Source organism: Sapajus apella, unplaced genomic scaffold, assembly GCF_009761245.1.
Source record: "Sapajus apella isolate SASKATOON/1434 unplaced genomic scaffold, GSC_monkey_1.0 scaffold54, whole genome shotgun sequence".
Classification (NCBI taxonomy): domain Eukaryota; kingdom Metazoa; phylum Chordata; class Mammalia; order Primates; family Cebidae; genus Sapajus; species Sapajus apella.
Genome location: NW_022436994.1, coordinates 620,599 through 647,558, shown reverse-complemented (window position 1 = coordinate 647,558; position 26,960 = coordinate 620,599). Strand labels below are relative to the sequence as shown.

Genomic DNA, 26,960 nt, shown 5'->3' with positions numbered 1-26,960 from the left:
ACACAACCTTGTTGCTTAATTTTCAGATTGTCTACTTTCAGAAAAGTTTTGAGGAATACAGCATGTATAAAACTGAGAGATTACCTGAAGTATCTTTAGATTTAGTAAAAAGTTGCATGATTTTTTGAACATCACACTTGAAAAGTACACGAATACTGATATGCTTAGGAAAAGAAGCTTCAATTAATTTCAAAAGGAGAACAATGGTGTATGCTGCATCCCACCTTTCTCTGAATGTTCCATCTTCTCCCCTATCCCAGGCTCTATCTAAGAAAACTAAAAGGAAATGTGCTATGTATCTTTTCCGAGCAGTGAAAGCTCTGGGTTTCCCGTTTTCGGTACACAATGCTTCCCTTTCTTACTGCTTAGACAGGATAGGTTCTGAGTCCCCTGGTGTCATCAGCTTACATATTCTCTGTTAAATGTTCACAAAAATCATTACCTTTCACACCCCAGCAAAACCTCTACTGCCTAAAATATAGTGAGGTCATTCATTTTTGGAGGAATTGCCCAAACTACAATGGGCAAAGAACCAACGTGTTGGACTATTTATCTAATTTTTATTTAGTTCTGGGATATAAATAAGTGAATACATACATACAAACATATGTATACAATAGCAGCAGCAGCCTGTGAAACATTGGCAGGACGCAGGAGTTGGAAGGGGACTGCAGTCCTCCAGTTCCACGGCTTCCTGTCACAGATTAGACGGCTGGGGTGTGCGCAGGTGATTCTTTGCAAACGGTCCTGAGTCTTCCAGTTTGTCTTCATTCACAGCCAGTGCTGATTGTAGAAGCAAATATGCAAACATGTGCAAGAAGAAAGCATACATCCTAGGGCTTGGATTTCCTCCTCTCTTGCTGTTTCTATCCATAGACAGAACCATTGCTGAGCAATTGAATTTGTCTCCTTCCCCCACGCCAGTCTTGAAAAAGGAAAGGAAGTGGGAAAAGAAAAAGAAATTAATAAAGCCAACAGATCCTAGGAGAATCGTATTGAATCCCAGCTCTGTGAAGTTTTGCTTTATTCCATGGCAACATGGGTATACACATCCCGCCGCTGTTTCAGCGGCTCAGAGCGGGTAAGGCTTGTGCCAAACGCCGCTAGCAGGAGGAGCGTGGAGACAGCCGCAGAGCCAGAACGTTGGCCCTTCCTTGGCCCTGTGTCTCAGGACCTCCCTAAAGCCCAGCCCTGACACTGAGCACGCTTCCGCCGCCCTTATATAAAATTGTGTTTCCTCTATCATCTTTTTATTATTCAGAATCTTCAAGAAATACATTAAGTCCTTTCAGAAATATTTTGTTTTGAAAAGAGGACTAAAACAGATGGCCTGAGTGGGTTAAGCACAGCGACCAGACAATCGCCTGCCTCTCCACCCGCCCTGCCTTCACCAGCAGAATCGTGATCCATCGTGTTCTCTGTTCAATGTCAACGCCCCTTTCAGAGCGTGAGGCTCTTCCCTTCTAGACGGCCTTACCAGGATGCACGTGTCTGTCTGCGTGTGCACACGCGCAGCTCCCCAGGACTCTAAAAACGATACTTTTCTGCTTTAATACTAATATGTGTTAGTATATCTCTCTCCAAATTGTACTTGAGAGAGAAAGGAAAGAACAAAATTTGTTTTACAAAAATACTCAGTACATTTAGGGCACATACGAAGATGTTCCGGAACATGGTTTATCTCTTTAAACACAATTAGCACAGTTTTCCGGGCAAGGCAAGGCAAAATATTCTGTAACTTAGCAACACCAACAGAAGACGGCCAATATTGCAGCACATTTTTCTCTTGGATCGGGTCAGAGAGGACTCAGAGAAAACGGAGCAGACAGAGCTGAGATGCTTCCGCCCTCACTGTGGTCAGGGCAGCGTTCAGCATATGCCACAATACCAGAAACCCCCCGGCCAAGGCCTTGGAATCCAGCTCTCATTTCGTATGTGACCTGCGGGGAAGTAAGTTAAATACATACGTGTCATCAAGTTCCAATGCAGACTTAATTTTAAATGTATGTAACGTCAGTTTAAGCGTCGTAGCTATTACTAGCAAGGCACGATGGGACCGCGTTTTTGAAGGTACTCTGCACAAACTTTGGTGCACACGACCTACTAAAGGTGGATTTTAGAGACTTATTTGCGGCATTATATCACGGACAAAAGCACATTCATCAGAGTCAGAGGAATGTGGTGCTGTCCCACGTACTGGCTGTAGGACTTGAGTAAGCTCCTAACGCAGCTGCACCTGCCTTTCCTGCTGGACACCATGGAGCCATCAGCAGTGTTTTCCTCAGAGGGCTGCGGGCTGGATGAGGTTTGCTGGTAGATGTGAAGTGTCAAGCATCGCTTTCATGAGTGATGGTGCTGATGGTGTTTCATTCTTTAGGGAGGTGATTTTCCCCTGCAAAGGCACCAACAGTTTCATGTTGACCCATTTTCCTATTAATTGTTTCAACTAATAGGACCAAGAGTGGTCGTCCCATCATTTTATTACTGCTGGTCGTGCCACAAGCATTTGCTTTGTCGTGTTTAGGTAAATATTGACAGATGCTTTTAACAGTCTGCTGTTTTGTCTGCTTCTGAGGTCCTTAAAGTAATCCCTAAAAAGATGACAGTGTGGGTGGACAGATGTCTGGAATCAGTGATCCGTGTTCTTCCCTGCATGCCCGTCAGTTTCTAAAATGCCGTATACGAAGGACTTTCATGATTTCTTTTTAGGTATATAGTGACAGTTCAGTTCATGTCACTGGAAAATTTCCTTATAATCAGGCTGAAATTTCTCATGTTAACGTCTCATGTCTCATTACTTTTAGATAAGGAATTCTCAGGCTTTGCTATATCTGATTGCTCTTGGAGGCTGAGCTTTTGTCTAACCTGACCAGTTTTGTCATTTCTGTTCCCTTGGAATGAAGCAATATCTAACTTCTCATTGTTTCTGCTATTTTGCCATTTAGTGATCTGTGATTTAAATACTGAAGGACTTCTCCCAATTCAAATATGTGCCGAGTCAAGGAAAGGGCAGTTGGATATTGCAGACAGCATAGTGCAGTAGTTAAGAGTGCATGCTTACCAGCCACGCCGCCTTGCACAAGTTGTCAAGCCTCCCGGCCCACTTCCTCAATCTGCAAATTAGGTGTAGTGTAGGACCTTCCTGGGAGAATTTTTTTGTGAGAATACAATGACTCTCAGAAAGACTTTCCCTTAGTCTATGGTGGGGAGACACACACTGGAAAGGCTTCTGCAAGTGCCGTGATCAATACTGTTCTCAGTATACATCCCATAATAGACACGTTACCAGAAACTCCCTGGCCAGGACTTTGATTGCAGCTCACATTTTGTATATGGCCCACAGGGAAATGAAGTATGTATTTTTTATAAAGTTCAAGTGTGAACTTAATTTTGAATTTATTATCAAATCTCAGTTGTTATGGGCATTTATAGCTATTAATACTTCATCCCATGTGTCCCATGCCAAGGAACAGAAATTAAAGTTCTTTCTGGAGTCCCCTGAATCCCGTTCCTGTTCTTTTGCCACCCTGTTAATTACATAGAGACATTCACACCTCTTCGGATGTTATCAGCGTTAAGGAAAACAGAAAAGCCAGTGTGCTATTTGTTCTGTCCCTTAGTCAAGCGTCAAGCCTTATCAACATAAATTTTTCTTCCAAGACTTTGCATACGCACAGGGATGCCTATCCTCTACAAGAAATACATTTTAGGCAAATTATAATTAAAATTCCGTTTACATCTCTTCACCTGTAGAATTTAAAGAATGATCATTTCTTAGATTAAGTCTCAGACACAGCCTTCCCCTGGTCTGCAGAGGGCAAGGCCCATGCATACTGCAAACAGCCTGACGTAGTCAGGGGAGGTTCTCAGTGGCTCGTCCACCACATGGGCTTCATGACGGCAAAGCGACGTTCTGTTACCCCTGCTGTGCTCTGGCTCATTCTAAGGTACAAGCTATTAACCTTGCAAGAAAACAAAGAGGCCGCCCCACCCTTCCTGCTCACTCTGAGTCACGGTGAAAATGTTTCAGGAACTCTGTTTCAACCATGAGTCCCGTCCAGGTCCAGGAGGAAATTCAGAAGGACCACATGTTCACTCTGAGGTCCCATTTTTATTTCCCTCCTGGTGGAACAGCATTAATACTCCTGCTGTACTTAAATTCTGGCTTTCTCCGATTAGAACTGAAAGTTATGTTAATGTCATCAAAATAGAATGTGAGTTTACAGCTGACCCCCTGGCCTGGTTTGTGTACATAAAATAGAAACAGCAAGCGTAAGTAGTGACATCACATTCTGTCATTCAATGTGAAAGGCCACCAAAGTGTTTCCAGAATTATTTAATTATTTTAAATATCATGTCGCCTGTTCCCCAAACCCCTACTGGATTATGACATGATTAAAGAATTAATATTTGAGAGTGCGTACTTTAACCTTATAAACTACTATTGCAAGTACCGACTCATTAAAGTCAAAGGACATTTTAAATCAATTAGTAAGCAAGTCAATTAGCTGGCAAAGTCAAGATTATTTTTTCTTCTGGTAGTTGAAGAATAATGCTGAACCTGTCATTCTTATTACCAAGCAAAGTGTTCTCTTTGGAAGGTCATTTCAACAAAACATTATTTTTCGTCCAGAATTTGAACCTTGAGATTGTATGGTATTTTAGAAACCTTTGGCAAAGGTTATTATTAAAACAATCACATTAATGGAAAATCAGTATAAGAGCAACCCAGAAGAACTCACAGTACCAGTAAAATCACTTTGTCATCTTCTTAAGACTTTTAAAGAGCTTTTAGAAGTAACTGACTAGAAGGCCAAAGGGTGTATAGATAGCTCAGAGCATCAGTGGGTGGCCAGGGCCAGGGCAGGGGCCGCAGCTGCAGTCCGCATTCTTCTAAAGGGCAGAGCAAATTAAAGTTGAACCAGGAGCTTAAAAAAAAAAAAAAAGAATGTTTCAAATAATTCCACCAACCAGAGGATACGACCTGGAACGGTTTGGGCCTCCCTTGTCCGTGAAGGCGTCCAGCTTCCTCCGCACCTGTGGCCACCTTTCATTCACTCAGCCCTTCTTTGTACGGAGGTCATTTTATCAACTGAGCTGTGACCACCACAACAGGATTTCCTGTTTTAGGGCTTTTATAATATCGATAGTTTATAACTAATTCCAGAATATATTCACTGGAGATTGGACTTAGCAACCACCACCACAACAACGCAACAATGTGTTTTGGAACAAATTTACCCATCCGAATTTCGCCTCAGATTAGGTCATAGAACATTGCAGCTGAGGCACAGCTATGCTCCTCCTGAGTCTTGGAGACGCATCCTCTTGAGCTGGGTTATAAAGGACCACCTGAAGCTCGAGTTGCTGTAATGGATCCACTCAGGCAGCGGAACCCACCGCCATGGTGAGGACAGCGCCCGGAGCCCTCAGAGGACATCACAAGTGCACCACAGCTGCCTTCTCTGGCATGCTCGGAGCTACACAGTGTACTCTGGGATTGGAACTCTTTATTTTTTTTTTCAGTTGGTTTGTAAATAGGATTGCACAAAAATCCATGCACATCAACTCTCCAAATCAGAATTTGCTGAGCTAAAAAGAGCATTAAATTAGATGGGCTGGCTTTCAAGTGGTGGGGGTGCAGTAGTGGAATTCTGCACACAGTTCTTTACAAAGAGACAAGCATGCACATCGCGTGGAAATTTCCATTCAACTGGAACTGTCCAAGCCTGTTTACCTCAATTAATTGTCCTTGTTCACTTGTCCAGCCTAGCAATTGTCCATTAGTAATTAGTTATAAATGAGACATTTGGTATTAAAGCATCTCTTTTGAGATACTGGTATGGTTTATTACAACACTCTGTAAGTAGAATTGTACCAGCCTGAGATGTATTCATACTAAATCCAAGCTGCACGAGGGCTTTATTAGTTTTTCAAGTGCTACACCTTGCTGAAATTCTGAATTAAAATATGAATCTCAGCACAAATGAATACATCAACAGAAATAATGCACGTCGAATATTCTTAAAACCCAAGAAAGGCTTGTAATTTCCTTCAACCTGATGGGAAATGCAGGCAAATACAAGACTGTTGTCCTTGAGTTTTATTATCAAGACTCAAGGGCACCATAAAATTGAGTTTCATTGGTTGGAAAAAAGTCCCGATAAGCACTATTAAGCATATGAACTTTAATGATTACAATTTTTAGGACAGTGTGTGGCACAGACTGAGGAACACAACTAATGTCCAGAGAAAGACTCCTTTTTTCATTCCATCACCTGGTAGACCTATTTGTGCACACACACACCAACCAAAAGTAGCCAAGCAAACAAAACACATGTACTCACACCCCTTCATCTAGGTGACTCTCCGTGCTCATTGCAATAAAACCTGCTTAGTGCGGATGGCTCCCACCCCCACTGAGGAGCACTGTAGTTTCTTTCCCTTTGAACTTCATTAGTTGAGCATATATGGCTTATTAACTTGTGAATAGTTCTTTGTATGTGAGAATATATATATATATATATATATATATATATATATATATATATATGAATATAATTTCCATCAGAGCTCTGACCACCCCCTTACCTATTTTCATAATGCCTGGCACTCTGTCATTAGCCATTATCATGTAGGCTATCAATAAATAAATAAAACAGTGGCTGAATGAGGGAAACTGACTAGCAGCCAAGGACCTAAGTCATCCTCTGCTTGAACATTCGAAAACTGAGTTCACTACTGTCACAGGACATACAAAGGCAGAATGTAAGTCATACAAAAATCCATGGCAGTCCCAATAGGTGAGTACCACTATTGAACACATGTACTAATGGATGAGTTGGTAAATCATTCAATGTCTTGGCGGGGTCAATTACAGATTATCATTTAGGCCCCAAAGATTCCAAAGCCGATATTTGGGTCAGATCTTTGTCCTTCATAAACCTAGGAGAAAATATGGCAGTTTTATTGACTAATATTCTGTGCGAGGTGTGGTATTTTTAAGCCGAGGCATCAGTATGCCTAGCACAAGGCCTCAGGCACACAGAAAAATTTCCCGATAGTCATTAAATAAAATTTCATCAAAAATATCATATTAAGGCTGTAACATTATCTTCCTGTGTCGCTAACATAGTGAATAAATATTCAGCACAACATAAATCATAGTACGATTTCGTCACTGTATTTTCTGATCTTGGTCTCGTCATTTTACTTAGGAAGTAAAAATGTGTCCTCCATTTTTTCTCTAGCACTGCAAAGCGTGTGTGTGTTGCGTGCCCTTTTGCACACCCTGTCTCACACTTGCTGGTCTAGTTCCTTCCAGCTTGATCATGATAAATGACAGAAATGTTTACTTCCAAGTGGAACTAAGCCAGGGTAACTCAGGGTAGGGCAGCTGCTCGCACCGAAAGACCAAGACTGCTGGAGAACTAGGAAACAGGCTGTGCGAGAACTCCAGACCCTCATGGAAGAGTGGGGAGGGAGCGGGGGCTTCTAGGGGGCTGCAGAAACTCTTTGGTGCTCGAGAAAAAAAAAATGGGTTAAATGCTCAATAAGCAAGAAACCAGGGAGAGATCGTTTCCGGATGGAGTCCTGTCTTTTCTTTTAAATTGAGGCAGTTCTGCAGAGCTGGACGTTGAACCCTGAGCAGGAACTGGAGGCCGTCAGCACAGCTGGTTAGGCGAGTGGAGCTTTGCAGGGTGTAATGCTGCACAGGGAGACGCTATCTGCAGGCACTGGCGCCTGGGTGTGGAGGGGGAGGCAGGGGCTGGCGCTCTCGGGGTAAAGTACGCCCAGGAACAGGTTAGAATAACGTTCATGTGCATGTGTCCTTATAGTAGAATGATTTGTAATCCTTTGGATATATACCCAGGAATGAGATTGCTGGGTCAAATGGAATTTCTATTTCTGGGTCCTTGAGGAATCGCCACACTGTCTTCCAGAATGGTTGAACTAATTTACACTCCCACCAACGGTGCAAAAATTTTCCAATTTCTCAACATCCTCTCCAGCATCTGTTGTCTCCAGATTTTCTAATGATCACCATTCTAACTGGCGTGAGAAGGTATCTCAATGTGGTTTTGATTTGCATTTCTCTAATGACCAGTGATGATGAGCATTTTTTCATATGTTTGTTGGCCTCATGTTCATTGCAGCACAGTTTACAATAGCAAAGGCCTGGAACTAACCCAAATGCCCATCGATGATAGACTGGACAGGGAAAATGTGGCACATATACACCATGGAATATTATGCAGCCATCAAAAACGATGAGTTCGTGTCCTTTGTAGGGACATGGATGAACCTGGAAACCATTATTCTCAGCAAACTGACACAAGAGCAGAAAATCAAACACCGCATATTCTCACTCATAGGTGGGCGTTGAACAATGAGAACACATGGACACAGGGAGGGGAGCACTATATACTGGGGTCTGTCCCGGAAATAAGGGAGGGACAGTGAGGGGTGGAGAGTTGGGGAGAGATAGCATGGGGAGAAATGCCAGATATAGGTGAAGGGGAAGAAGGCAGGAAATCACACTGCCACGTGTGTACCTATGCAACAACCTTGCATGTTCTTCACATGTACCCCAAAACCTAAAATGCAATTAAAAAAAAAAAGGAATAACGTGCGCGAGTCAGAGGCAGAGCGAAGCTCCTGCAGACCCTCGGGGCACTGTGCAGGGCTTCTCCCGTCCACCTTCCCTGTTCCTACCCTGGGTATTTGGGGGTGTGGCGTGTGGGGAGGGGAGGAGGAGCAGGGCGGCAGCGAGGGGATGAGGACCGCCCCGTCCGAGGGACAGGCCCTGGCCCCACACACACCCTGAGCCCCGCGTCCCCCGTCCGCACTGTCCCGGGACCCCCCACGGCCCACAGCGGTGCCAGGAGACCCCTCGCACAGCTGCACTTTGAGGCTCCAGCACCATCCCCGGGGTACCACGCCACGCAGAGACGTCCTTTTTCACTTTGCGTTCGTCACTCCTAAAGCACGTGTGCCGGCTGCACCATCCCGGGGATACCTCGGTGCAGAGCGTCCTCCTCCTCCCGTCTGAGCGGGTCCCCGAGGGGAACTGCTGCCCAGAGTGACCTGCGTCCTTCCGCACGCGCATGTCCACGTGCACCTGTCAGTGTGGGCACCACACGTGCACCACCGCCGATCATCTGCGGGGTCGAGCACTGCCCATGCAGGCCCCAGGCGCAGGGCCGGTCGCTTTGGTGAGAGCGTGGACGCCGTGGTGACTCTACGGCCTGGGGCTGTGCTCGGGACAGAGGGGACATTCTGAGACAGTTTGGGCAGCCCGCGGACCCTGTGCATGTCCTCGGTGCCTGCGCCTTCTCCGAGGGTCAGCGTTCTGAGACAGAAGATTCAGGGCCTCCACCCCCCACGCAGCCCCACGCCCCTGTCTTTGGCCGGGCACGCATCTAGGGTGGAAACTCCAGGAGCCCCGGCCCTCCAGACCTCTTTCCCCACCTCAGGGAGCAGGCAGGTGCGTCTGTTCCGTTTGGCTTCAGAAGGGAAAGGATAACCTAAGTGCAGGGCGTTCTCTTCCATTCCTGCCTCATGGGCCCGGCCCGCAGTAGGGTCAGCCTCCAGGAGCTGCCTGAGCTCCGAGGCCCTGGAATGAGGCAAGCACAGGCAGAGGCTGGTGGGAAAGCCCGGACAAGTCTGGGCGCGGTGGGGGTGGGCAGTCTTCCCACCAGGGGGCTCGAGATGGAGAAGGAGAGGTCAGAAGAGGAGCGGCCAGGCACGGGGTGTGGGAAGCCTGCGGAGCTGGAGCAGGTGCTCCGCCCAGAGCCAGGGATGCACGCCGGAGAAGGGGAGGGGGCGGGGCGGCCCCAGCTGCTGCTGCTAAAGATGCAGGAGCTGGGCCTGCCCTGTGCGCGCTGAAGGGGTGGTGTTAGGATTGCACCACCAAAAGAAATGGACGGTGTCAGGATTGCACATGTTACTTTGTTTCTCCCAAATCTGTGTTTTTGAATTTTTTTTTCCTTCCAGGGCCACGATTGGAATGGTGGCTGAGACAGGAACTCACTTGCCCGCATTTGCATTTTGATATTTTGTTCAGCATGGATTTTATGGCTTTCGTCTTGCTTTTGCAAAATGCCTCACTGTTTATTGTGATGACAGAGTCCTTTGCTGCCCCCTTAAGTTTTGTGCCCAAGAACGTGCCCCGCCCTAGGCCCGGCCCTGCTGGCTTCATAGCTCTCATCATTCCCATGGAACCTTAAGACCTGAGGACAGAAAGAAGGAAACATGCCCAGTCGTCTGTGAAAATCCAGGGTCCCCCACTCCAGGTGTCCCCAGCAGAGCCGAACACATGTAGGCCGTTGCCAGAAGGGGCATTTGTACGTTCTGAGCATTCCTTATATTCTCCATATGACGCCCCTGTCAGACCTGTGGTTTGCAAATATGTACTCCCAGGTCCACAGCTTATCTTGCCAACCTCCTAACAGGCTCTTTTGCTGAACAAAACTTTTAAATTTTGAAGACTAATATATTTAAAATTTTTTCCTTTTATGGAACATACTTTTTGTGTCAGGTTTGAGAAGTCTGCACCAAAGTATGTCCTGTGGTTTTCTTTTAGGTCATCTTCCACAAGCTTCATAGTTTTGTGTTTAGATGTAAATCTGTGATCCATTTTGAATTAGTTTTTGTACCAGGTGTGAGAACAAGGCTCTTTTTTTGCCTATGATGTTGAGTGGCTCGGGCACCATTTGTCAAAAACATGATAGCCAATGTCAGGACTTATTAGTATAATAATCAGCAGCTTTTGTTTCTTTTTGTTTTTAGTAACTGCCAGTCACTGCTTGTGGTATACATACACAATGGAATACTATTCAGCCTTAAAAAAAAAAAGGAGGAAATCCTGTCATTTGCAAACCTGGAGGGCATTATGAAATAAGCCAGGCACCAGAAGACAAACACTGCATGATCTGACTCCTTCGTGGAATCTAAAAAACTGTATTCTGAGAAGGAGAGAGTGGAATGGTGGTGACCAGGAGCTGGGGAGGGGTGAGTTCGGGGAGATGTTGGTGAAAAGACACAGAATCTCAGTTACATGGGAGGCACAAGTTAAAGACTATACTGTCTCTTTATGTAAATTTAAAAATAAGATAAAATAAATGTCATTCACTGCGTCGTAGAGGTGAATGATATCCTGTGACGTCCGCCAAAGGCCAGGTAGGGACAAGTGTGGGACAGCCTTCCCTGTGGAACTAGGATCCAGGGGTGATCTAGTGACACTGGCCGTTTATCGGGAGGTTCGGGTGCCGGTCAGGATGATAAAGCTTCCTTTTGGTCACTACGCTACTCCGAAATGCCCTGCAGAAGGTGCGCATCCAAGGTTGAAAGCTCGATCCTGGAGGTCAAGTGCTTCAAAAGCACACCTAATTGCCACACTTTTGTCAGACATGTTCCCAGGTAGAATTTGGCCTCATGTAAAACAGCAGCAATTTAACTAGAACAGAAAGCATTTTGAAACCTACTTTTGGCAGGGTTCCTTGCAGATCAGAGTGGAAATGATTAACAGGGCAGCTATCAATCGTGGACTTTTGGCAGCAGAAAGAAAGCTACTGTTTGGTACAGTCTGGGTCAGGGCCACGCACCCTAACTGAGATACTCGATTCTGTGGATGGTTGGAGGGGGCTGTGTTATTGCAGGGTGACTGCATCTTCTCCTTGGCCATTCACTCTGTCGCCATGAAGTTGTCTTGTTTAGACTGGACTTGGCTTTCTTCACAGTGAGTGTTGCAGACTCCTGACAAAGGCGACCAGGTGGTAAAGTGTGGCGTGGGTGAGCGAGAGCCTGAGCTGCCTGAGCTGACTTGTCCTCAGCCACCTGCCATTGTGCTGAGGTGGCAGCAGCCCCTGAATTCTGGTCTCTCCATAGCAAAGCAAAACCACCCTTCCGTGCTCCCAGGACAAGCAGGCTATTACCAGTCACCCACTCACCCTGGAGGAGGAGGGGCCATCGCTGCGGCTGCTCAGTGCCTGTGGCAGGAAGAGATTGTTTTAGAGTGACATTTTTTTTTTTAATTTGCAAGCTTTTTTTCCTCTCTCCACAACATGCTGTCAGTGTATTCTAGTACATTCTGTAAGGAATTCTAGAGCCAATCATAGGCTCAAAAAAAAAAAACAAAAAAAAAAAAAAGCCAGCACAGGAAAGTTTTCCAGATAACGTCTATTTCAGTGGCTTTCCAACATTTTTGACCTTACCAAAGTAAGAAATGCATTTTAATATCATGGTACACGTGTATCTATACCTAAACTTTCACAATTCTGCCCGTACGATATCACTCGGATGCTGTCTATTCTTTTCTGTTTGTTTTTCTTTCTCTTCCTTGGTACGCTGGTCGTGACCCACTCCAGTGATTTCACAGTGTAGACTGGGGGGTGGCCCACAGTTCGAAACCCCAATCCACAGCCTTCCTCACTGTACAAAGTAGGTAACTGAGGACATGAGTGGATCAGTGATTAAACCAAAGTTATTTGACCTTACCAAGTGGCATCAGGATTAGAAAGCTGTTAGAGTGTCGGATATGTGAAGGAACTTGGGTCATTCCTGATAACCTCATAGAGAAAAAGGCAGTCCTTGAACGCCACGTGCTTGTAAAGGATGCAGGACCCCACAAGCCCCGCTTTTCCTTTCCTCCCTTCCGCACCCCACCCCTGCCCACATTTCCTTTGTTGTTTTGGTTTGCTTGTTTCCCTCATCTTCTACCTGGGGCCATGCAGCCTTTTGGAGAATCACAGCAATAGTTGTATTTAAACTCAATGGGTGGCATCCCAGCTAAAAAGGAGACAGCCTAGACACAAAACCACCCACAGGAGAAAGCAGGACGGCATCCTACTATGCTTATTTCTTCAATCTTCCTGTTTCATGAGGATTATTATCCACGTTGTGATTTTCTCATTTCAGGTTTCATTTTAGCTCCAGTGTAGACATAGGATAGACCACTCGTCCCTGCGGCTCTGGGCAGCAACCTCATCTGAGACCCTCCTTAGGCATCTCACTGCAGGGCAGCTGTAGTGCGTGGCTTCTGCAGGGCTGTCTAACAGATCTCCATTCTCACCGTGGCTTAAGAAGCCGTAGATTTATTTGCTCATGGTTTTGGAGGCCAGAAGTACAAAATCGAGGTGTGGGCAGGGCCGCTCTCTCTCTGAAACCTGCCAAGGAGGATACCCCTGGCCTCTCCCCAGCCTCTGGTGTTCCCAGTAGCCCTTGGCATTCCTTGCCTAGTAGATGCAAAACTCCCATTTCCACCTCCATCCTCAAAGTGCGTTCTCCTGCATATCTGTCTCTGTGCCTTTGCATTTCTCTCTGTGTGTCTGTTTCCATCTTCTTACAAGGACACCCATCATCAGTGCCCACTCTATACCAGTACGACCTCATTTCAACTCCATTACAACTTCAAAAACCCCATTCTGAAATAAGGTCACTTCCCAGGTTCTGGAGGCTAGGACTTGAACATACCTTACTGAACAACTGATGACACATCGTAATTTACACACTCCTCCTAGTAGCCTTAACTGTGGCAGTAGCGCCAGCATTGCTGGCAGCCTGAGGCATATGAGCTCTAGAATGTATTTCAATAATCATGTTCACTTCCTTGGCATTTTTTAGACAATAAATCAGCCTTGAGCTCCTGTAAAGGGTTTCCCTGGGATTTTCTTCTTGACTTACTCCCCTGTGGCCTCCCCCATCCAGGACTGTCACAGACCCCTGGCGTCAGTGGTCTAGACCCCTCTGCCGAACGTCATCTTTGGTGAATGTCTTATGAGAAAAACACATGGTAGATCACTCTTAGAAGAGCATGAAATTCTGTCTGCAGTATATCCAAAACAGGCATGTGGTGAGGCACAATGTGTCCACGCGTGTACAGTTAATATCACGGCTTTAAGTTACTTTCAGGCCACGTGGAGATCATTGGTGCGTCTACTGATGAAGGCGAATCTTTTTCTTCCTGAAAAACATGGCTACTTATTAGTCAAATGTGTGTTTTAAAAATATGTGAACTGACATAATGCAGACATTCATCAGTGTTTAAGTATACTGAGAAGTATTTGATGAAATGAAATGCAATGTCGCTGTTGATTACTTAGATGAGTCAAGAAGTAACATCCTGGGAATGATCAGCCAATTTAAGTGAGTGTCCCAGGTTTTTGGAATATAAGAAACCAAGAGGAAAGGATGAGAATGTACAGATTAGCAAGATTGGGGTCCTAAAATACAGACACCCAAAAATGGAACAAAATCACAGAATTTATTAATAACGAGTTCAAGGCCGAATCAGTAACAAAGATACTGGGTGGACGAAAGGTGGTCTAACAAATGGCCCTATGAAAGATAGAGCTTGGCTGACCGTGGTAAGATATGAGCCCAAACTATGAGGTTGTCACACGTAACCACAAATGCCGTGGCTCAAAACAACACACACTTCTTATCTCCATTTCTGGGGGTCAGGGTCTCGGTTCTCAGGGTTCTTAGGGACTCACGAAGTATGTTTTCATCTGGAGCTCCAGGTCTGCTTCCTAGCTCATATGGATTCTTGGGAGAATTCAGTTTCTCAAGGCTGTAGGACTGAAGTCGCGGCTCCTAGAGGCCGCCCTCTCCACAAGCAGTTCTCAGCATGATCACCTGCTTCTCCAGGGCCAGTGGGAAAGCATTTGCCTCCAGCAGGGCTCTGTCCATTCTTAATGGCTTTCACCTGATTGAGTCAGTCCCGTTCAGGGTAACTTCATTTTTTATTAAATCAAAACCAGCTGATTTGGGATCTTCATGACATCTGCAAAACTTTAACTTTGCCATATAACCTAACCATAGCAGTGATATTTATCATGTGTTTGGGTCAGGTTGCATTAAGAAAGATTGTAAAGCTGGACAAGCTTCTGTTGATTAGAAGTGTTGAGTTATGAGGCTACACTTGGGAGGAATGTTTACAAACTGGAATTGTCAGAGGATGAGGAAGGCACTTGAGAAAAGTCAAGTGATGGATGAAGATGAATATGGTTATTTATCTGGGAGAAAACTAACAGGAGTTATAATAGCTGTTTTCAAATATTTAAAGGGTTTTTATCAGAAAGAGGAGTTTGACATATTGGATTTTTCCTTCAGAGGAGTGGAGTCCTGAGATGCCCTTAAGCATTCATTCCAGCCTCCAGGGCGCACCTGCTCTCTTGGTCCAGCTTCTCGGTAGCAGAGGAGTGCAGCCCCATCCATGATCTTCCATGGTCAGGCACATTGTCACACTCAGTGAGTGCAGAGTCATCCGGAATGAAGGCACAGTTTCGCTGGAATGACCTACGGAAGGGCACACTCAAATGTGAGAGCGGCTCCTTCCCTTCCCCAGTCCTTGTGCTTCACATGCTCATTTAGGAGCTAAAGGTCAGGGCACCAGCAGCCTTTGGAAGCCTACGGTACCCCTGAGGACAACAGTCAGCCTGGCTAGGAAAAAAACCCAATGTCACAGGCATGTTGTGTTTAATCACATGAAGGATACTTGCCAAGTTGGGTGACAATCCCAGCAGCCACATCGTCAGTGGTATCATGCCTGGGCTGTCAGAGTTGACACGGACTTTTCCGTTTTCCAAGGCATTCATGTAAATCCTTTTAATTTTACAAAACCTCCGTGTGGCTCCTGCATGCTTCATCATTTGCATGTGTCTCTTTTCCCAGGGGAGGCAGTATGGTGAGCAAGATGCTGGTGGGCTCCAGGCACAGAGAGCAGGGAGGGCCTCAGACCCCCGGTCCGCCATGTGCGCCCTCTCGCAGAGCCCCTTCCGTCTTATCTCTGAAGCATTATCATGAAAACCTAATAATATAGAAAGAATAAAGCATATGGGTTCTACTTCATAAATAATATTTCTCCCACTTTCTGAAAACTCCTGCTGAAGAGTAACTGCACAAGAATCCTTGAACATTTAGGATTCTAGTTTCAGCTATACCATAAAGTCAGAAGTGTGTGATGGAATTCTGCTAATGACGTTTGCAAAGCATCAGGGCAGAGTAGAGCTGACGTGGAGTGGGTACCTTCTGTCTGCCGGCAGTAGGTATTTTACACGTGAAGTCAGCTCATTCTCACATCAGCTTTTCTAAAAATAAGGAAATAAGGAGCCACAATGGCCCAAATGACACAGTGGCAGAAGTAGAATTTGAGCTTGTGCAAGTATTTGGCTTCGTGTTTCATCTCCTCAACAGGCTGCTCCAACTTTGACAAGGCTACGATTTGTCCTGGACCATTCCCTGCAATCACCACCGCCTAGAAGCCCTTCTTCCTCCCTTAGACCTGATACATAGTTTGAAACGAGTATTAACTACTTTATGAGAGCCACTGTTTGTCACATGCTGACTATGTGCCAGGTCCCATGCAATTTTATTTATTTATTTATTTTTATTTTTATTTTTTTACATGGAACGCTTCCCAAATTTGCGTGGCATCCTTGCTCCGGGGCCATGCTAATCTTCTCTGTATCGTTCCAATTTTAGTATATGTGCTGCCGAAGTGAGCATGGTCCCGTGCAATTTTTGTGAATTATCTTGTGTCCACAGTGCCTCCGTTTCTCTGCTCAGTACCTCCATGTTACTGCTGAGGAGAGGGAAGCTCAGAGAGAGTGAGTCACGTGCCTGAGTTAAAGAGCTGGCCAGGACAGCCATGGGCTCCCACCCAGAGTCTTCATCCACTACACCGTCTGCAAGTATCTCAACCAACCAGTACAGGCTGTAAAAAAATTTTAAGGACAGCCTATGCTAATGCAGAAAAGTGAGATTATTTTGCTCCCTTTGAGGAAAAAAGCCATGGAAAGATGTATCACTTGAGTATGGGAAAAATCGAAGCTGTGGCTTCTCTGTGAGCCAGCTCTTTCCTGGCAGCATCTTGGAATAAGACCAAGTATAGCAGCAGAGTTTTCTGTTTTAATATGAGCTGCAGGGTGACTTTTTTTCTTCCGTGCTTTCATCTCTCTGCGGCTTTTGCCTCGTTAATTTCATGCCTTGCCTGGGCAGGCTACCGTGCTGCCCAGTCACCCCAGTCTGGGGTGGCCGCTGCTGGCCAGCAGACAGGCCCTCCAGAGGCAGAGGTGGCCACTCTGAGTCGCTCCCACTGCGGAGGCGGCACACTCCGGTGGCAGCACAGCTGTGATGTGGCCGCAGCTGGCAGCCCCGTGGGAAAGATGTGTGAAGTGCGGGGTTTGACGACCCATGGGAGAACGGGCTTTCTTCCTCCTTTTGTTTTCCCTTCAAAGCCGTGAGTCAACCTCAGTTTCTCTGCCCTCCTTCTCCACTCCCTCCGTCCCTCTCTCCCTCATTGCATCTCTCATTGCAAGCTTGCATTTCTTTGCACACAACACAATCCTCATATTTCTCTTTTCTACAAGCAGGAAATGAGAAGTCATTTTTTAGGGCCATTCAGGAAGTCATCCAGAGTTATAATGGCCCATTATCTAGTGGTCAGAGTTTACTTAGGCGATCACTACTTCCACTGCCCACTTGAAACAGGGAAAAATATTTTCCCCCAGCGCTGTGAGTGCGCTATTTAGAGCTGACCACAAGCAGGGAGAAGAGAGGATGGCTGGGATACTCCGTTTCCACTGAGAACAGGGAGCTGGCAAAGCTTGTCCGCTGCCCACCAAGCACTTCAGGCTCACACAATTCTAGGCTCACATCAAGAAGTCCCTCTTCGAGACCAGCCTGACCAGTATAATGAAACACCGTCTCTACTAAAAATACAAAAATTAGCAGGGCATGGTGGCATGTGCCTCTAATCCCAGCTACTCAGGAGGCTGAGACAGGAGAATCACTTGAACCCGGGAAGCAGAGGTTGCAGTGAGCCGAGAGGTTGCAATGGCACGGAATGCTTGCAGAGTGCCATTGCACTCCTGGGCAACAAGACTGAAACTCTGTCTCAAAAAAAAAAAAAAAAAGATTCTTAATTATTTAAAGAAAAAAACCTATACTCTGAGCCTATGCTTATAGTCCCATAGCTAACCCAGAGTTTCTTAGAGAACTGATCAACATCAGCAGTGGCACTTACTGAAAATGCACTTTCCCAGGCCCTGCATGGGGCCTATTGAGTTAGGATGTTAGAGAGCAGGTCTCAGAAACCTTTGCTCCTGCCGTCTTATTCTATCCAGCCGAAGTGGTAGGAGCCATGCTTTCATAAAACATGAGTTGTGTGTAAAATGTTTAAAAGGTGTGGCAAAATGTGTTTGATTGGCACCAGGGATTTCTGGTTCCTCCTAAACACATTAATCAAAGTTTAAAGGAGAAATAAGAGAGGCGGCATTTTCCTGCACACTCTTTGTGGTGTTGTGACAAGTTGGAAACTTCCTGATTGGGTTTATTAGAGCATGAACACCCAGGCACCCAGCTTCCAGCCAGCCTCATCAGGCACAGTCTCCTCGAAGATGTGGAAAGGGCTGACCGAGAGCCAAAGCTTACAGGCACCTGAGCAGGCAAGGAGGGGCACCCTGAACCACGAGCAATGGCCTTCCTGACCTCCTTCGTCCTCTCCTCTTCTCCTTTTGGAGTTGCAGGCCACAGAAAGGAAGTGACATGACTCACTTTGGGCCTTCTTAATTTCTTCATCAAAGGGGACACAAGGTGTGTATGTGTGTTGGTGGCCGACAGAGGTGGGCCGACAGAGGAGGTAATAGATGGACATGCTATTTCCTTTCTTCCATTCTGATACAATGCAGGGCATAAACACACACACACATGCACACACATACACTCCCACTTTGTTGCCCCAGTGCCCATTCCTCTGCCACCTGCATAAAAAGCCCCCGCAAATCCTGAGATCCGTAGAAAGGAGCAGTGGCCTGGCTCCAAGGAGTCTAGGAGCAGCTATGTTTTCAGAGGCTGCATTCCACTTGGACTTGGCCCTACATTGAAGGTAGGAACAGATCGGAGAGCCCCCTTCGCACAAAGAGCTCCATGGAAGAGTGGCAGACAAGTCTGTAAAACAGTTGCAGAAAGTGTGTGCAGGACTTCCTCCTAAAGCAGAGCACAGGTGCATCAAGCGCCACCGTGCACATGACTCCCCCGCCTCCATGATGATAGAACTTCCCAGTCCGCAGTTTACCCTTTTGTGTAACTCCCACTTGGTAAAGCCCTGGTCACACTTCTGGTTGTTCAGATTAAACAGGGATAATTCCAGAGTGATTTTAAAGTCAACTGCCAGGCATCTGTACTTGCAAATTAGACGCTGGCGCATGCTTGTGTTAAGGTAATAATTCATTACAATACAAATTACAGGGGAGCTTCTCTGGGCATGCAACCTTTCCCGTCATTTGACTTTCCCTGTGATTAGCAGGGGAGCCTCCTTCGTGCTGCTAATGGGATCTTACCACGTGTCAACTCATGGCTGTAATGCTGACACTGTTTTCTTTCTGGGATGAAAGGCCTTTGCAGACGAAACTAAAATGTTATCTATCTCAGTCCTGTCCCTTTGACGATGAAAACATCAAGCTCTGGAGACTGGCCAGCCAGCCTCCCTGCCTCCTCTCCCACGCCTTCCATCATTTTTTGCCTCTGCTTGCTTATTTATTTGGCTGTATTTTAATTACATAATGCAGAAATACTCCTTTTTGTGAAAAGAATAATGATTTTAGGAAATTAGAGGGCAAAAAGGAAGAACCATGCTTTCACTCCACTGTGAAGAGTTAGGGAAGAATCCAGCATTTTTTCTGTGTATTTTACATGCAAATATATGTACAAATAAAAGTCAATCATTTAGGTTTTGTTTACATTTTTGTACAAATGAGTTTATGTCATTCATGCATATTGTTTTTCCACTTGTTTCTTTTTTAAACTTAATTTCACTTTGTTTGAGAGCTGTCTAAACTGAAGCATGCGTAAGTCGGTCCCATGCATGTAATGGCTCCCTCATCCTTCACGACTGTCACTAAAAGTGGATTGAGCTTGTTCTGGGCTTTGCAGCCAGCACATTAGGCACTGTTCATATGTGCTTCTCTGTGCACACACAGGAGGGCTTGCTAGGGAGGCCTGGCCGTGGGTGCCATTCAAATAGGATTTTCAATAGAAGAATTTTTAAGTTTTCAGGTATAAGTTTTAATGCACATGCAGAACCCCAAATCATTAAGATTGTTTTCTTCCACATCTGTCCTTCCATTCCTGAACTATTTTAGGGCCAGTCACGTCTCATCCAAGAAACCCCATTCTTTCATACAACACTATCTCCATTTCACGTCATACGTCTCTAAAAACATGATTTTTTAAAACGTAATCACAGTACTATCATCACACTTAAAAATTAGCCATATGTCACCCAACAGCCAGTCTACTGGCACATCTCCAGTTGGCTCAAAAATGTGTCTTCCGTTGTGGGTTGTCGGAAACTTGATCCCAAAGTCAGGCCCACCTCTCACCCTTCCCTGACCTGCCAGAGCTCACGTTTCTTCCCAGCCAGGCTGGGAGGCCCCCACGCAGGGTTTGCTTCACGGGACCTCCCTCTGACCTGCTACGCAAGATGCCCTCTTTGTTATCAATACAAGCCACTCAAAGGATTCATTCAGTTCAAATTCACCTTTGTAAGCCTAGGTGATGGATATTTTCAGTAGGTATACATGCATTTTTAGTTTTGATGAGCACGTCTTTTTTCTGTTTTTTAAAGAACGCCAAATGATCTCCAGAATGCACAGCTCTTGTTTGCTGATGAAAAGAGCTGGCGGTACAAAGGGGCGCCAGTCAAGGTCACACAGCCAGGAAGCCCCTGACCTTGGGCCTCTTCCCAGACCCTGGGTCCTTTGCTGCCCACGTTTTCTTCAAGGTCCTATATGCAGATTTTCTGGACTTGGCCATATTATTTAGGATTCAGATATAAGCAAACTAGATGATAAAGTATAACATGAAGGCATTTAAAAGGATGGAAAGCACGTGATTTACTAAAACCATAAATCTTATGACGTAAAAGTTTCACCTAATTTCTTAAAAAACACCGTGCTAAACCCTGATTGAAAGTCAGAACTCACACATGTGGCTCGAAATGCCAAGAAATGGCCAGCCTTTTCTGTTGGGAAAGCCATATGTAACTAACTGTTTGAAAATTCAAAATATATCTTATCGTTTTAAAAACATCTTTCTTCTAAAGACAGTCATCCTGGCTTAAGGAATGCAGCTAGTAAAGTGTGAAATACTCCTACTTGTGGAAGAAATCCTCGTGTTAACCCTGAAGAACTGAAAAATGCATTCTGATGTTGATTGGCCCAACCTGTATTTGGGTGTTTTATGATGTACACAATATACTTTTGTATATGAGACTGTTTTTAAATATGACTTTGCTTTTTCCAGACATACGATGCTCCTCTGGGGATCAAGAATTGTGTTTAGCACCTTGTCCTGACCTCATCTGACTTCTCCGCTGTCCCTGAGAGGTACCGATGTGCAGGACTGCCCAGTTGGCAAGTGATAGAGGCAGTATTTTGACCCCAATTTCTAATTCAGAGACCTCGATTTCTAATTTTTTTTGTATTGGCTTTGCACAATTTCATGTTCTGAAGGAGGATGCCCTCAACTCCGCAAAATGGGCCTTCTGAATGAAAAGGGTCAGTCATGTCAGGAAAAGCGCTATGATGATGGAATATGATAAATAAGTCTTTTATTTGTAATTATCTACTGTGGGGCAAAAAGTGATGAAAACTACCATCTTGAAAGGTTCTGCTGGTAGTGGTTCCTAATGCAGTGAAAGATGTGTGAGCCAAAGATGTGTAATCAGCCAGGAAATGGGAGGCCAGACCACAGCTGGGGGAGGGGCCTGTGGTCGTCCGCACCCCTCCCGCCTCCCTGGGGCAGTAAGGCTTCCTTCCAGAGAGCACAGCCAGGGAGAGTTGAACAAGTTGAGAAATGCCGAAGCTGTTAGTGGAAAGAGTTCCATTCCTTGGCAATACAAGTCCCTACTATGTTCTAAAATCTGGTCCTGATTGGTGGCAAGCGGGGCCCAGGAGTAGACCTTAAACAATGGCAGGCTTGTGTCGCTGGCAGGCTTCTCAGCCCGTGAGGAGCTGCATGCAGCCGAGCAGACCCGCGCTCAGAGGATTTCAGATCAGAGGGGATCTCGTAGAGCAAGTTATCCAAACCCTGAACCTGTACACACACACACACACACACACACACACACACACGAGAGAGAGAGAGAGAGAGAGAGAGAGACAGTCAGAGAGAGAGAGAGAGACAGACAGACAGACAGAACTAAAGTCTGGCGAAACAATACACACTCTAATGAAAGTTTATTAATGATTAATCTACTCCTAGCATTTCCTGGACTACTCTATCTTCATTAGAAAAAAAAAATTCTGATTGTAACACACTAACTTGACTTTACGGCTCCTTAAGGGACAGCAGTCTGTAATTTTCAGAGAACTGTGTAACGCAGGCTGCCTCTGTTCTTCCATGCTACCCGTAGTTCCTTCTCTGTTAAGAACAGAATGGGAGGAAAACGGAGCCTATAGCACAATATTAGCAGGTGAAATTTTGTAAACCAGCCGTCCCTTCCTTTTACATTTGGTCTGAAAATTCCATTAGATGCTGAATCCTACAATGTATTTGAGGACCCCAGGAGTGCCCTAGAGATTGGGTGGCTCCCCGTCAGGCTGAACATGTGCCTTAATTACTGTGGCAAGATTTGCATCAGCGGTGTTAGTCCCTGCCTCACTTGGAGGCCTGCAGTTAAGCGGCCACATTTCAGGCACTAATTTCCTGGTGATTTCATAGTGTAGAGCACTTACAAATCAAAAGTAGGCTCAGAGCCCAACCCTCTTACATTTTACCCACCCCCACAAATGCAGCAAATAAAATGACTTTGATCTTCATTCCCTAGAACAGTTTTCTGTTATTTATTACATGATTGTTAAGACCGTTTTTGAAGAAAGCTGTTTTATTTAGCAAAATAGCCTTATGGAATCAAGTTCACATACCTTCTCCCCGGGATCCAAACAAGCTCGTAGTATCAGATGTCACCGAGCACCAGGACAGGCAGATGCAGGTCATCCCTGTGCCCAGCTAATGATAGCTCAGCCTGCCCTGCCATCAGCCGCTCCAGGGAGGGCAGCGTGGGACCAACACTGTATCTCCAGCAATTTGCAGATAACAAATGTGGTTCTGATGATGTTACCTCAGATCTGTCAATTTCAAGATTGGATTAGACATTATGAATTTGGAGGGCTTTTTATTGCTAGCATTTCTAAGAATAATCAATTGTAGTATTAATTCTAAAGTCGGAAACCCACATAGACAGAGTTCATGTAATTGACTACTTCATGTGCCTCTTCCTAGTTGGCCCGCATTCTCAAAACAAGAGCATTTCTATTTTAATCAAAAGATTCCAGAGTGAAATGAGGCTTTGAAAACTCAGCATATGTGTGTCTTGATTTCCTTAACTGATATCCAGAAGAAAATATGAGCTCACAGGTCCACTGGGTTCCTTCCAGCACATAAGCCTGTAAACTCTCCTGCTGGGACCAAGCTTCTCATGCACTTGTCAGTCACATCCTGTGAGAATAGATACTGACTTCCACGGTTGATTGTTGTTGCTGTTGTCTGTTTGTTTGGGTTCTGCTTTCCATGTTTGAAATGATGTTGGTTTTCTGTGGTTTTGTGAAATGGAATTGCTCTTGTGTTGGGAATTGTGCTGGTCCTTTTTACGTTACCTTGTTTTGGAATCACTAACCTGGCCAATTTATAGCCAAAACTCCGTATCGTACGGCGAGTAATGAATCTCACGGTAACTGTGTGAGCGAATTCACACCCTCCCTCTCCACTGCCCGCCCCACCTTAGTCCTTGGTGACGGTGAACAGTGGTGCACCTCCGCTCCACTTCCCTTGTCCTTTCCTATCATGAAATCTTCTTTCATAAAAATGGTCATTTCTGTTCATATCCGTGGACTGTCAATAATAAGGAAGTCATTTTTGAGGTGAACACTGCACTTAGACTCATTCCGATTTTGATGGAAACTTCTAGCTGGTGGATGGCATTTTGTTTTGGTTTGGTTTTGCATGGAATAAATTCAGGGAGATGAAGCTAGTCTGTGATCCGAGGTCTCACTTCCATACGTTTCTCTCGGGCGGTGTGGCTGCCTGTAGCATGCCTGAATGCCACAGGTGCCTGGCCAGCCAGTCTTGTCGTAACTGTCACTGGTACCTCAGAGAGTGCAGAGGTGCCAGCCGACTATGAAACTGGCCTCATAAAGCATCAGTTATGTTGCAATGGTGGCAAAGCTGCACGCAAGACGGGAAGTGAAGTCACTGAGAGCTCACAATAGAGCGTGTCTAATGTAAAAAGATGAAGCCCATCGTACACAGCTGCGTACTGGCTCCTTGAAGTCAAATTTCCCCCATTACCAAGGAAAAGTTTTCCTGAAGGGGGCTGCTACATAGGATGACATCTGGTGATAACATTTATTCCTTTGGAAATCAATCTGTGGACGTGAGTTTCCACTGACTGATGAGGGGAAAAACGAATTGGCATCGCCCAGCGTCCAGCTTCTTATCCCGGGAGAGATAGCTCTTGGTCTGTCATCCATGCAGCTGCCTGCTGCAAGAGCCAAGTTCGTGCAGTCTGCAGAGAACTCTTCCTGAGCCGTGGGCTGCCAGGCTGGGTGGTGGCGGGGGGGCAGTGGCTGGGGGGTTGCTCATTGTGCAGCCTCCTGACACCCACTGCTCATCTAGGGAGACTGGCCTGGCCTGTCAGGAGACCCAGCTGCCCAGATGTTTTCAAGGGCCTAAGATGTAGGCAGCTGATCCGTGCGTCTTTGGAGAGTCCTTGAGTTGGAGACAAGTGACCTCGGAGGAAGGCGTGGAACACCTGGGTCATGGGTTTCTACCAGGAGTCCACAATGAAAACGGAAGTTACAACGGAGGAGTCTAACAACTTCCCAACGTCGCCTTTCACGGACGCGGGATACTCCAAGACTTTGCATTTACATGGTCATCACAGATCCGTTTCAAGAGAAGCAGGGTAAAAAGAAACAAGTCCATAGTGCTTTAGGTGTATTTCTGTACATCTTAATTGAGATGAGATTACATTTTCCCTTGTGTTTATTGTACAGACTCTAGACAGATCCTGCTCTTTGGCAGGTAAAGCAAATATTTTTTAAAATCTAGAATCTAGACCCAAAACAATTTAGCAGAATCGGTCTGGACCATTTTGGACCACAGCAGTTAGGGCCCAGGGCAGCAGTGGCGACCACAAGCTCTCCGTAGGTGCTAAACCCCGTCGCTCCCTGGCGCCGGCAGCCTTATCTCAGAGCTCTCTTATCGCTGGTTTTTATTTCTCCTAATAAAAGAGAAAAAAAGGTTCATGTTTTAAAGCAAGCAAGGACACAGAGGTGGATTCTCCCTGACGCTAGCACAGCTCATGCCCAGGCCTCTCCTGCAGGGCTCTGCTCTAATTGCAAAAGCTGGAAAAGCTACAGGCCCCACAAGACGCAGAGCACCCTGCCGGCCGGGTCACCTTCCCTCTTCTCCACTGTCCCACTGGCCCTCCACCATGCGACGTTCAAAAGCTCAAGTCACTTAACCTCTCAAAACCCAGTGTCCTTTTCTGTGCAGTGGGGAGAATACTGGACTGTCGTGAGGATTAAGTGCGGAGGGTGGCCCAGTGAGGCTGGCAGCTGCTACTGTCATTGTCATTATTCACCCTCGGCAGGCAGGCATGCCACAGTCATTTTACTGAAGCTGCTTCAGTGGGTCCTGACATGGGCCCTGTCCTTTGGGAAGGATAGTCCTGGTTCAACACACAGCTCCTTGCAGAGGGCAGCTTGGGAGTGTGGGCCAGTTTCCCCTCTAGAGACACAATTCTCTCATATGTGCAGTGACTCAAAGGATTGCATGCAGACACATACACACAGAGACATATGCAGAACACACAGAGATACACACAGAGACATACACACAGCACACAGAGATACACACAGAGACATACAGCACACAGAGATACACACAGAGACATACACACAGCACACAGAGATACACACAGAGACACACAGAGACATACACAGCACACAGAGATGCACACAGAGACATATACACAACACACAGAGACATATACACAGCACACAGAGACATATACACAACACACAGAAATACACACAGAGACAAGATACACAGCACACAGAGATACACACAGAGACAGATACACAGCACAGAGATACACAGAGACAGATACACAACACACAGGGATACACACAGAGACAGATACACAGCACAGAGACACACAGAGACAGATACACAACACACAGAGATACACACAGAGACAGATACACAGCACAGAGATACACAGAGACAGATACACAGCACACAGAGATACAGAGACAGATACACAACACAGACATACACAGAGACAGATACACAACACACAGAGATACACACAGAGACATACAACACACAGAGATACACAGACATACACACAGCACACAGAGACACAGAGACACACAGACACACACAGGCACTCATATGCAGATAAAGTAATATTAGCTAGTAAGAGAAGCTTTGTTTCTGTCCCCTTTTTACAGAAGAGAAAGTGAAGATGTGGTTCAAGGTGTGTTTAGCACATAAGTGCTTCCTTGACCCTCTGGCTGTAGCTCCATCCCTTTCTACCTTGTTTCCAGACCCTGCCTAAGCCTTTTCTCAGGGAAATCTTCTCTGTCACACTGATACACATGCCTCAGAATTTTTTTTTTTTTTTTGAGACGGAGTTTCACTCTTGTTACCCAGGCTGGAGTGCAATGGCGCGATCTCGGCTCACCGCAACCCCCGCCTCCCGGGTTCAGGCAATTCTCCCGCCTCAGCCTCCTGAGTAGCTGGGATTACAGGCACGTGCCACCATGCCCAGCTAATGTTTTGTATTTTTAGTAGAGACGGGGTTTCACCATGTTGACCAGGATGGTCTCGATCTCTTGACCTCGTGATCCACCCGCCTCGGCCTCCCAAAGTGCTGGGATTACAGGCTT

General features: G+C 45.8%; 1 protein-coding gene, 1 long non-coding RNA gene and 1 other non-coding gene across 6 annotated transcripts in view; 2 read left to right on the top strand and 1 right to left on the bottom strand.

Moving 5' to 3' along the window:
- The window catches only part of EGFR (epidermal growth factor receptor), a 198,678-nt gene that overhangs the window by 53,055 nt on the left and 118,663 nt on the right, over positions 1-26,960 (top strand). Inside the window, exon 1 of one of the 4 annotated variants that reach the window (XM_032244181.1) lies at positions 1,582-1,950. The exons of the other annotated variants lie outside the window; for them this stretch is intronic. The gene's annotated coding sequence lies outside the window, so the exon portion shown is untranslated. Of the gene's footprint in view, positions 1-1,581; positions 1,951-26,960 lie in introns of those variants that run through there. 4 annotated transcript variants of the gene reach the window in all.
- Positions 11,114-25,899, top strand: LOC116527301. The gene is made up of 3 exons (XR_004258481.1): positions 11,114-11,125; positions 14,500-14,502; positions 25,824-25,899. It is a non-coding gene; the product is annotated as an uncharacterized LOC116527301 (long non-coding RNA).
- Positions 16,403-16,509, bottom strand: LOC116527486. Its single transcript, XR_004258568.1, has one exon. It is a non-coding gene; the product is annotated as a U6 spliceosomal RNA (small nuclear RNA).